The sequence below is a fragment of the Cervus elaphus genome, chromosome 31 (assembly GCF_910594005.1).
Source record: "Cervus elaphus chromosome 31, mCerEla1.1, whole genome shotgun sequence".
Classification (NCBI taxonomy): Eukaryota; Metazoa; Chordata; class Mammalia; order Artiodactyla; family Cervidae; genus Cervus; species Cervus elaphus.
Genome location: NC_057845.1, coordinates 45,628,157 through 45,640,137, shown reverse-complemented (window position 1 = coordinate 45,640,137; position 11,981 = coordinate 45,628,157). Strand labels below are relative to the sequence as shown.

At 39.2% G+C, this 11,981-nt stretch overlaps 1 protein-coding gene across 2 annotated transcripts in view; it reads right to left on the bottom strand.

The window, feature by feature from the left end:
* The window catches only part of ZPLD1 (zona pellucida like domain containing 1), a 405,680-nt gene that overhangs the window by 57,890 nt on the left and 335,809 nt on the right, over nucleotides 1-11,981 (bottom strand). The window lies entirely within an intron of this gene.

Below are 11,981 nucleotides of genomic sequence, written 5' to 3'. Positions count from 1 at the left end.
ACTGTTTTAGAGAGACATTTCTAAAGTATGATGATTTTTAATAGTTTATCTAAAAGCTCCTATCTTATTTACTTTTTTTCTTTTTTGAAGTTTCTTTACTTGAGGTACTTTCCTTGCTGACAAACTTGTAACAGATATTACAATATAACAATATTTAACTTATAATAGACCTAGGCATAATGAAAATATTTTACTTGATGTTAATTACTCTAAGACATGTCTATATTAAATAGGTCAACTAACAAACATTAATATCAGGTATTTAATACTGAATATTTCCCAGTTCACCTGAACCTGGAATTTATTGTTTAGTTTAGAATTATCTGATTTGTAAGTGCTTACCTTTTTAAGCCAATTAAATAGAGCTCATTTACAAATTAACCTAAAAACTATTACCCAGAGACAAAGACATACCAAGACATATTTAGACAGACACAGTGCAAGATCTAGCCTCATTTTTAAAGTTTGGTCATGAATTAGATATTACAATATAAAATTTACTAGTTTATAAAAAAGTTGAAATAAATAAAAAAATTTAAAAGCTTTTTCCCTTTTCCCTTAGTCTCAGGAGTTAGAGATGGTCTAGATAAGTGTTCCTGAGAGCCCTGGTCTCAAGGCACAGGGAAAGAAAATCAAGTTCTAACAAAGTGGTGGCAGGTCTAAATGGTGGCCAGACAAAGCAAAATGGCCATCAAAAATCACAACACAGAACAGAGTTAAAACACACACAGATAAACCTGGCAGTCCTCATCAGACACTCCCTTAAATACAAGAATGCAGTCTCTCAGAAAACCTTCTACAGAGACACAGAACTTCAGATATCTTCAAAGATTTTAAGAGGAGGAAAGGAAAACAAGGAGGAGGAGGAGGAGGCGGGAAAGGGGGGCAAAAGGGGTGGCCTCACAGACGTCTCCTGCCACCTACAGACACCCAGGCATTACAGGACTTTTCCCTGGGCTTCCAGAGAAGGGAGGACTGGAACTCGGCCCTACCAGAAACCAGAATTCGAGGTCTCTGCCAAGAGGAGGTGGTCAGTCTCCAATCCTCAGCACAAGCTGAGGCCCTTCAACCAGATTCCTGCATCCAGGACCAGGGGACTAGAAAAACGGGAAGGATAGGAAGGGCTAAGGAGAAGACAGAGAGAGGGAAGGGGAGAGAGGTCAATAAAGTCTCTTGTTCCTTACCAATCGGGGCACTCTGGCCAGTTGTCCGTGTCAGGAGACCAGGGACAAAAGGGTCCCAGTTGCGGCCGCTGGGTCTGGTCCATTGGCAGGCAAGCTGGCCCCTGAGTACCCCGAGTGGTCAGGATGTCAGTCTCAGCGAAGAAGAGTCCCCACCAGTTGCAGGAAGGGGGACCCCTTCCAGGGCCCGTAACTGGGCTCATAAATGAACTGTCCGAGGAGACACATGTGCTGACAAAGCAAGAGATCTCATTGGAAAGGGCACCCGGGTGGAGGCCAGGAGGGTAAGGGAACCCAGGAGAACTGCTCTCTTCTGGAAAATAAGGACATTGCTCCTGTACAAATGTGAAAAAAGATTGAACACTAGCCTTTTTTACTTTAGTACTTCTTTTATTTAATAGCTGCAATATAACCCCAATAAAAAGCTGTCTTTCCTTTAACTCACTGTTACCCACTTTTGTTACTAATTAGAAGAAGAAAAAGGAGAGGATCTTAATCTTAGAAAAGAAGGAACCTTAAACATACCCACCTTCCTTACCCTACCTTTCTCATGCAGGGGGGCCTGTAGCACCCTAGTGGGGTCCTAAAGAGTAAACCTGAAGCCTACCCACTTTCCTCACCCTACCTATCTTGTGCAGGGGGGGGCTGCGTCACCCTAGTGGGGTCCTAGCCATCCCGAAGACTGAACAATGGAGGGGATTAGCTTCGGGCTCCCTGTTCGTGGCGCCACTTGCCGGGGTCCAACCTCGGCAGGATCCAGGGGTACCCTCAGGATGAATGGCGTCGGCGAGAGGGAGAGAGAGAGAGAGAGAGAGAGAGAGAGAGAGAGAGAGAGACCAGACGGGAGGTAAAGCAGAGTCTGGCCAATCTTTATTTTTTACCGTTGCTTTGATATTCTAAGTTAGTACATTTTTAAGGGGAAGATAGTTGAATATTACATCAGCTTATCCTTCACAAAACCAGGGTGTTTTCTGCATACTTCTTTGTGAGAGTCTTGTACGTTATCTTCTGGCCATGGGGCCTATTGACATTTTATGACCTAGGTGAATGCAAAGCTGTTTTCCTGTAATATATTCTTTAATGAACACAAAGGTCAGTCCTTTGGCAGAAGTTATCAGTTAAATTTATCTAAAAGGTTTACCACACAAAGACTCTGAAGCTCTGGTGAGGCAGCCCCTGTTTAGCATTCCTGGTTAAAATTAACAATTCTGAACCCTTATTTTTCCAAATCTTTAACTATAACCGCTTTTAGAATAATATTTTTGTGTTCTCTAATAGGGCTTCCTCGCCCCCGAAGGCTCTGTGCCTATTAGGGCCTTTATGTGATCAGGTTCTTTATGCTGTTTATGATTAAGGTGTTGTGAGCAGTCATGTGCATTAGTATGCATTTGCCAAGCAGGCTAGAATGCCAGCAAAGGGGTCTAAACTGCAACACTCTTTTCATCCTGGATAATCTTATAGGATACCACCGTCCGGGGGACATATTGATTAAAGTTCTAGGTTGATTCTGTTTGGAGAGAGATCGGGGAAGGCCGTCTACCTGTGTCACAGAAATTAGGGAGTAGTCTAATATAGCAAGCATCACAAAGACAGAGATCATCTTTAAGGTGAGCGCTGGGACAGCTTTTCGAAATCCCTGAGGTCCTGATCTGCCTTGCTTGTCAGGTCTTCTCCTCATGACCTTGTCATGGGTGGGATCTCGTGTTCCAGCTCCCGGCACAAAGAGTCTTATTTTAACTCAAAGTAGGGAAAACTACATAGTTTTTGACTACTAGAGACAAAGAAGATTTTGGTTCTCAACATCTTGGCTTTAAGAGCCAGAGTTGGAAGACTGAAGAGGTTGGAAGCCTAGAGTTTGTGTTAAAGTCAACAGAGAAGATGTGAGAGATGCCAGCCACGGTGGACACAGCAAGGGCAATGCTGCTACCCAAGGACCAAACAGATGAGCATTACGTGGTAAGGCCAATAGGACCACATGATGACACATGGGACTAAATGCCCTTACCAATGCCAGAACAACAAATATTTTTAAACTAACTAATGTACAAAATAATTTACTACTTTTTATTACCTTTTTATTTTAATTTTTTCCTTTTTAAAACTTTTCTTTAGGTACTCCAACATATTAACAGACTGATTGACACACCTGGCCTACGGGTATGTGGAAAAACTGCAATGTGTCCCTTTCCTTAGGCCTGGGTGGAGGGCACAACGTCACATCCAGGGAACAGTGTTCAAGGATTCTAGCAGTTATAACAGCTAAAAGGGGTAATTGGAGAAATGCAAGCCAAGGTCCTAATCTAGAGTACTTGAGACTCTTCCTCTTCCAAAACTTCTGCAAAGAGATGATCAAAGGTTTGCTGGTTAGAACTGACACCTGTCGCACACCTCATGGTCCCCTTTCATCCGGCTGTCCCCTCTCCCCTACAGCGTCTTTCTCAAATGACAAAGCTACTGCCCTACTGCTCGTCTCCTTACCTGGAAACTTGTTTCAAAAATTAGTACGTTCTAAACCTCTAGTTCACTAACTCTTGTCCACTCTCCCCTGGGAGTTTCCTTGTTCCTTTATTTCTGCTAAAATTACGCTTCTATTTGTTCTAGGAGCCCTCTAATGACCAAATCCAACCACCTCTTTCTCACACAACTTTGTGATTCTTTGTGACATTTGCAGTGTTGTTTACATACCCTGTGAAATGCTGTCCTGCCCTAGTGTTCATGTCCTATATACACCTGCTTCTCCTTCACTGAGGATTGCTCACTTACTACCATGCTAATCACACTCCTAATCTGTCTATGCTTGAAAGTTCCCAACTTTATAGCAATTTAAAGTTCCAGTCCCTATACCTCTCTTGTCATCAAATTCTCAGCCCTTCTCTCTCTCCTAACATTCAGGCTTGTATTTCTAGTCGAAGCATTCTGTATCCAAGTTCTGTGTGTATATCTGATGCCGTACACACGAAACTTTTCACCCAGTCACATTTTCCTCCTGTTTTTTAGCCCTATATTTCACTCAGTACCTCCAACGACAGTTTTTACAGTTATTTGTAACTTTATTGATGCTCCTCCTCACATAGATGCCAAAGGCTTCACTCCTGTCATCTGCAACCTTGAAAGTGTAAACGTGTTAGGCACTCTGTCGTGTCCGACTCTTTGCGACCTCATGAACTGTAGCCCGCCAGGCTCCTCTGTCCATAGAATTCTCCAAGCAAGAATACTGGAGGGGGTTGCTATTTCTTTCTCCAAGGGATCTTCCCAACCCAGGGATCAAACTTGGGTCTCCTTCATTGCAGACAGATTCTTTATCATCTGAACCACCAGGGAAGCCCATCCTCAACCTTACTGGCATCTTTAAGTTTCTCATCATTTCTCTATCAGACTACAATGTTAGCTATTAGCTTATTTTACCTCTTCCTCATCCTCCCCAACTTCACACAGTCCATCATTTGCTCTTGTCACAACTTCCAGAACATGTCACACTTGTGTTTGCTTTCTTTTTCTCATATGCATTCCCTTCTGCTCAAATGCTCTTTTTCTCTAGGTCAAATGCCTCCTTTGTGGAGACTTTTCTGATTCTGCTTCCCACCTGAGTTATTCTCACTTCCAATTTGCTTTGAATATATTTGGCAACCTGCTAAGTATTTACATTTCGTTGCTATCTGCATTTTAACACTGGAGCAGGTTCAAACTAAAGTCAAGTACATCTTTTGCTCCAGAACTGCTAATAATCCATGACATAGACTGTTCTCTTTGACTTTTTCCGTGGAAGAAACTGATTTTCCTTGGCTTTCCCCTCCAACTCTCACACTGACCCTTTACCCTTCTGGTAGAAAGGGATTTTTTGTTTGTTTAAATTTTGTGGTTGGAACTCAGGCCTACTTGAAATGTGATAATTGTGCCCACTAAGATCAGGAGAACGACAAACCTGGATGAGCCAATGGAGTTGTATGAGGTTCCTGGGGTAGACTGGAGCCACCTGGGTTTATTTTTGCCCATTCAAACATCTGCTTGTATTATGATGGTTGTTTTTTTGAGAGGTCAAAAGAGCTGGTGTGGAAAGGTTGTTTTCCTGACTGTGCAACACACAAAAGTCATTTAAATGTCCCCTCACTATGCATATAACCATCCAAAACCCATGGGGAATCAGACAGCAATAAGAGCTGGGACCATGTCCACACGGTTAGCCTTGCTGCATTATGATGGAAATAACCAACAAAACAGACAGATAACGAGGAAAGACGTGGGGTGTATAGTGGCATGGAGACACAGTGTCTGTAACAGAATATTTGAATTTCCAATTTTGTCTTGAGAAAACAGATCAATCTGAGGACAGCTCTACAATCTCCATGGCTGCAGGTGATTTGTCAAAAAGCTCCTCTTCTTTCTCTATGGAGATAGAGCTTGATGGCCACATGAGACCTTAGCATTGAGATTAATTCTCATTTGGAAAGCAGAAGTAGGCAAAATAAGCAGTGTGCATGACTGGGCAGGCTGAATGCCAGAGGCCAAATAGCAAATGATGTCAGCAAGCAGCAATGTTCTGGCCATTCGCCTCCCAGGATTCTGTTCCTTTCAGCACACTGTGAGTATACTTCATGGGATGATTTTTGCAACATTCATTTATCAGATATATTATGCTGTTCAACTGACTTTGATATTTATCCATTTATTAGGAACTTACATCTCTCCTGTAACACCATAAAGCCTTAGAACTGGAAAATTCCTTGAAAAGTGAAAGTGAAGTTGCTCAGTCGTGTCCGACTCTTTGCAACCCCATGGACTGTAGCCTACCAGGCTCCTCCATCCATGGAATTTTCCAGGCAAGAGTACTGGAGTGGGTTGCCATTTCCTTTTCCAGGGGATCTTCCCGACCCAGGGATCAAACCTGGGTCTCCCGCATTGCAGGCAGACGCTTTACCATCTGAGCCACCAGGGAAGCCCAGAAAACTCCTTGGAGATCATTTTTCTGACATCTGCATTTATAAAACCCAAAGAGATCTTGCTATGTTGCTACATGAGTGCATGCTCGGTCTTATCTGACTCTGTGTGACCCCATGGACTATAGCCCACCAGGTTCCTCTGTCCATGGAATTTGCCAGGCAAGAATACTGGAGTAGGTTGCCATTTCCTTCTCCAGGGGATCTTCCCAACCCAGGGATTGAACCTGGGCTTCCTGCATTGCAGGCAGATTCTTTACTGTTTGAGCCACCATGGGAGATTTTAGTTTGCCTAAAATCCTACCAGTAGTTAGTAATACTGAATGCTGATCTGATTTTGACAAATCTCACTCTGGAAGCTTTTTCCCAAAAGCTGGAAGAAGCCACTTAGGCAAGAAATTGTTCACCATGTTCTTTATCAATTTTTATCATTTATTTGTTTACATAATTACTATTGATAACCATTCAGTTCAGTTCAGTTCAGTAGCTCAGTCGTGTCTGACTCTTTGCAATCCCATGACCCGCAGCATGCCAGGCCTCCTTGTCCATCACCAACTTCTGGAGTTTATCCAAATTCATGATAACCATTATTTAATAGTTATCAAATACTATTTAAATTCCCACTGAAAACTTATGAAGCAAGTAGTATAACTGCCCCCATTTTAAAGTTGAGGAAATTGAAGTACAGGATGGTTAAATAACTGACTTTAGGTCCTAAATATACTTTTTATATTTCCCTAATCCAAGATCTAAAAAAAGAGATGTAAGAGGTAATATAACTAAATGCAAAGGTTTATGCTTTGCATTTAGATTATGATAGCCCTTTAGTCTCTTGTAATATAGAAAATCTGACTGTTCTGCAGCACTTTACATTGGTAAGAATCCTATGTTCCTACCAGATCAAAACAATGTGAGAAAATGCAAGATTGTGTCCAAGTCAGAAATACAATAGATGAAATTCATTCAAATAGCTTGAGTCCATAAATATAAAATTTAATCAAATATATACACTATTGATACTGTGTATAAAATATATAGCTAGTGAGCACATACTGTGTATCACAGGGAGCTCTACTTAAGGCACTGTGGTGACCATCCCTTGAATGGGAAGGAAGCCCCAAAGAGTGGGGAGACAGGTATATGTACGGCTGATTCACTCTGCTATAGAGTAGAAACTAACCCAACATTGTAAAACAATACTCCAATAACAATTAATTTTTTAAAAATTATTTTTCAGTAGGGCCTTGCCAAAGAAAGAAGAGCTGCGTGACTGAGACTGTAGAAAGAAAATCTGAGTAATAGGTAACATGAGTCTACAGCACATTAGATGTGGATTATATGGGCTGGATGAGTCATGTGGGGTACAGTAATTCCTCCCTAATTTACCAAGTCCTTGTAAAGACTGTAAATAAGGTTATGCTGTATGGTGATTACTATTAAGACTCTACCCATTGTCCCAGTCAAAGCCTCTGGCTAATAAGCAATTTCAATTAGAAGATAATTCCTTTCCAAGTGTGTTAGCATCTATTAACCCCAGGATTACATAGGCATAGAAATGTTAAAGATGATAAAAGAGAATCATTTTTTTCATGCTATAGAATCTATACATGTTGGTATTCTTAATAATTCAAATGTGTTAGAGAATTTGCTCTATGTAACTAATAGGTGGGTCTTTTTTTTTTTTTTTGAGATGTGTAACTGAGGAAACATTTTAGACTTTTAATGTAAAATTGACATGCTGCTGCTGCTGCTAAGTCACTTCAGTCGTGCCCGACTCTGTGCGACCCCATAGACAGCAGCCCACCAGGCTCTCCCGTCCCTGGGATTCTCCAGGCAAGAACACTGGAGTGGGTTGCCATTTCCTTCTCCAATGCATGAAAGTGAAAAGTGAAAGTGAAGTCGCTCAGTCGTGTCCGACTCTTAGCGACCTCATGGACTGCAGCCACTAGGCTGCTCCGTCCATGGGATTTTCCAGGCAAGAGTACTGGAGTGGGTTGCCATTGCCTTCTCCATATTATTGAGATATTTAAGAAAATGTAAGCTTGAATAAGTTTTAAAATCTATTATAAGCACTAAATACTTTATAGATGGATTATTATAGAAGATAATTGAACTCCTTCAAACATACTAACTTGTGTTTTATAAAAAAAACTAGTATATTCAACCTCCTATTTGTACACCAATTAACTACTTGCATATAAAATCAAATATTACTCAAAGTCCCATTAAAAATGACTATTAAAGTCTGCTTATACTTACAGATAAATAGTCAGAATTTGAGCTTGAAATCTTCAAGAATAGCTAAGTTTGGTCATTTATAGTTTTAATTACTTATTAATCCTTAAAAATTTCAGAATATAATTTTTAATTACTCAAAACAGGACATCAAGAAAATCTCACACTAAACACTAAGTAAATGGTTGCTTTGCTTCAGAAGCCATGATAAGAACCAAAATAGAATCATATCTTTAAAATGCTAAAATCATATACCAGATCTTGAGATGTTTACAGAGTTACAGGGGAACTAAGATCAAGTGAGGGATATCAGTTTGATGTTGTCTCTCTCACACTTACATAAAATAAAAAATAAATATGTTGACTGGAATAACAGGGAGACTGCACATGCTTCCTAAATTAATTCTGCTTTCCTTTTTCTCCAAGATTATATAGTTGAATTTGTTGATGATAAATGCCAGTTTGATGCAACTTCACCAAATGCACAGAATATACATTCTGAATATGTGTTTCTGTCCTCTGAAAGTTTTTAATAAAAAGGGAGACATTTCAGCTTCATAAGTTACATTATCAGCATTAAGACTTCTGGAGGCTAATTTATGTAGAACATCCTTACGACCTTGGGATAATGAAAGATTTCTTGTGACCTGGGAGAATATCTTTTTGATCTTGGGGCAATGAAAGCTTTTTTAGGAAAAAACATGGTTGTATCATCATAAATTATAGGCTGGGCCTCCCAACAACTTCCTTCTAGAGGCTTATGGAGATATTTCTGTTTTCACGTTACCCATTAATTCATATAATGTGACATTTATGCTACACTAATATACCTTCGAATAAATATAACCATAGGCTTGGGCTCCAGTTCCCGTTTCATCACTAATTGTGGTCTCGGGGAAGTCACTTAATGTGCCTTACCCTCAGTTACTTCATGTGTGAACTGAAGTGTTTTGGGTAGAAATGAGTGAGATGACTTCCAGTTATAAAGAGCCAATGAATGTATGACGTTTTAACAACTATAGGAGAATACAGTGACCAGTTCCCTGGAGCCTTCTTTTTAAAATCACTTCCCTTATCAGAATTTAGGCTTTACCATATCAGGAGGATTTAGAGATTCTCTACTGCCTTTTCACTCTGTCTACAGCCATCAATGAAGTGGCAAATATTTCATCTAGAACATCCTCATATCTATCTCTTGTCATTTTATAAGAAATAAACCATAAGAGGTCTCTCAGTCTAATCTCAATAATGTTGAAAAAAGGCAATAGCCTTTTGAACTGCACTGTACTTCCACAGACAAAAGCGGTAAAATTAAAATTACGTGAAAATAAGTTGCTATTGGTGTTACACTTTTATTTATTTCTCCTTGAGTCTATATCTTTGTTTGTTTCTCAAAGGTCTCAAAGGCTTTTGGAAACAATAATCACAAAATAAAATAGGTTGCTGGTAATTTATAACTGTGCTTTATTCTACCTCAAATACATTTTCAACCCTGTTCTCATTAACATTCATAATTTTTTTGTCATGTTGAACTATTTGGGGGGATTGTAATATTAACCTTCATGACATCACTCTGAGGAATGCATCGTAGAGAACAGAGCTGCTTTTGTTTTTTAGATGTAGGAATTGATGCCAAGTGGCTAAATTTTTTGCTAGGCAGTGCATGCTTGTAATAGGTAATATAAAAGGAGGTAAATAAAAGCAGCTTTCATAGTAATAATTTCTAATATCTCTAACTCAGTTATCTGCTAACAAAATTGCATCCACAAAGTACTACACTTTGGGACATAATGAAATGAGATCCAGCAAAGTTTCAGCTAGTTGTATCTAGTAGCACATACACACAAAAGCATTACTCAAGAATTGATGTTAAAGCCAGGAAAACCTAAAATTTAACTCTTTTTATTTAAACATTTCAATAAGCACCACATTGTTTCTGTTTTACGAATTTAAAAGGTTAGTCATCAATCACTGGAAGTGATTATTATATCAAATCCTTACTCTGAAAATCATAATTAAGAGAAAATATTAAGCATTAATCTTGACTTTCAAGGAAAGGCAGTATTTTTGTTTTAAAATGACTCATCAAAAAAAAAAGTTTGTATGTGTAGGAAATACAGTAAAAATATTACAGATTATCCTGTTATTTCAATATCTTTTTTATTTGCAATTTATCTTAATAAAAACTCAAATTAAGGGAACTATTGGTTACATATTCTCTAACTGCAATAAGGAGGAACTCATTTTGCTTCTCTTGGTCTTTCTTGTTATCTGTAATATAATGACCTACATGATCTAAGTGATGGCCTAAAGCTGGGTTACAGAACCTTTGAAAAAGGACATTTCATCTTTTATTAAGGAAAGTTGGAAGTGGGGGGGGCGAGGCAGAAGTCAATCTAACATTTACAGGATGAGTCAATGATGTCACGATATTAGAGAATGAGAGTTCTGAAGGGGAGGAGAATTATCACTTCTTAAGAAGACAGCTTATGAGCTTTTGTATTTTAGATGAGATGAACACAATTCCAATAAAATTATAGCCCAGCAATATCCAGGGTTAGGAATGAAGACATAATTTTAAATACAACTTTGCAGCTCTCTCTCACAAACCAAAATGGATTCTGGAATCTGAAGCACCAAGGAAGTTCTGGAGACAGCTGTGGGTCACAAGAAACAAAGTGAACTGCCCTCAGGGTCACTCTCAAACAAAAGTAAGTGAGGGGAAGGAGGTGAGCAGAGGTCAAAGGTGAGCAAAAGGATGCGTTATTTAAGTGGACGAGATTCCAGATAGTGTTTCATTGTAGCTAGTACCTTTGGCAAGTTTAAACATAAATCTTCAGAGGTGAGGAGACCACACCTCTTAAGATCATTTTGGTTAACAGTCTATCAGGAGCAGCATGAAAACCAAGGCTTATCATGATGAATTGTCTCTGACCCAAAGAATTACACAAAAAGTGTCATCCAGCAATACATTCTTAATTGCTAAGTGAATTTCAGTGGGTGTTTAGTGTGGTCCATTCATTGAAGGACTCCATAAAATATAAATGGGATTTAAAGAAAAGTAGGAAACAGATCTTTCAAAAACATTAAAATGATCTCATTTTCTCCTTCTTGTGGTATTTGAAAATCTAAATAAATTAACTCCCTTCACAAACAGAAATCAAAGCAATGGAACAAAGAACAGCTTTGCTTTCAAGCTATCTGAGTATCCCTTGAGTTTATCTGACCCATTTAGAAGAACGCTATAACCCAAAGGCTGTGCTGAAAATCGTGGGTTTAGATTAGAAAAACCGTTGGAAATAATTACTGTGGTAGTATATTAGTGGGTCAGGAACACCAACAGTGTTGCCGTATATATCCCATACTATATGCAACATAGTGCATATCCCATACTATATATGGGATAGTATAGGATGGAGTGGATAGGCTATTTTTGTAAAATGTATATGTGCTGTACATGTATGGATGGATGTGTGTTTACTAGACCACAATGCAAAATATCTGACTATGAGTTATAGTCAGAGGTTTGAAACTCAGGAGTTTAGAAACATGAGTCTAAAGGTACTAAAATTGGAAACATAAGAGGCTAAAGACTAAATGTAGAAACATGGTACCCATGGGTTAAATGGTC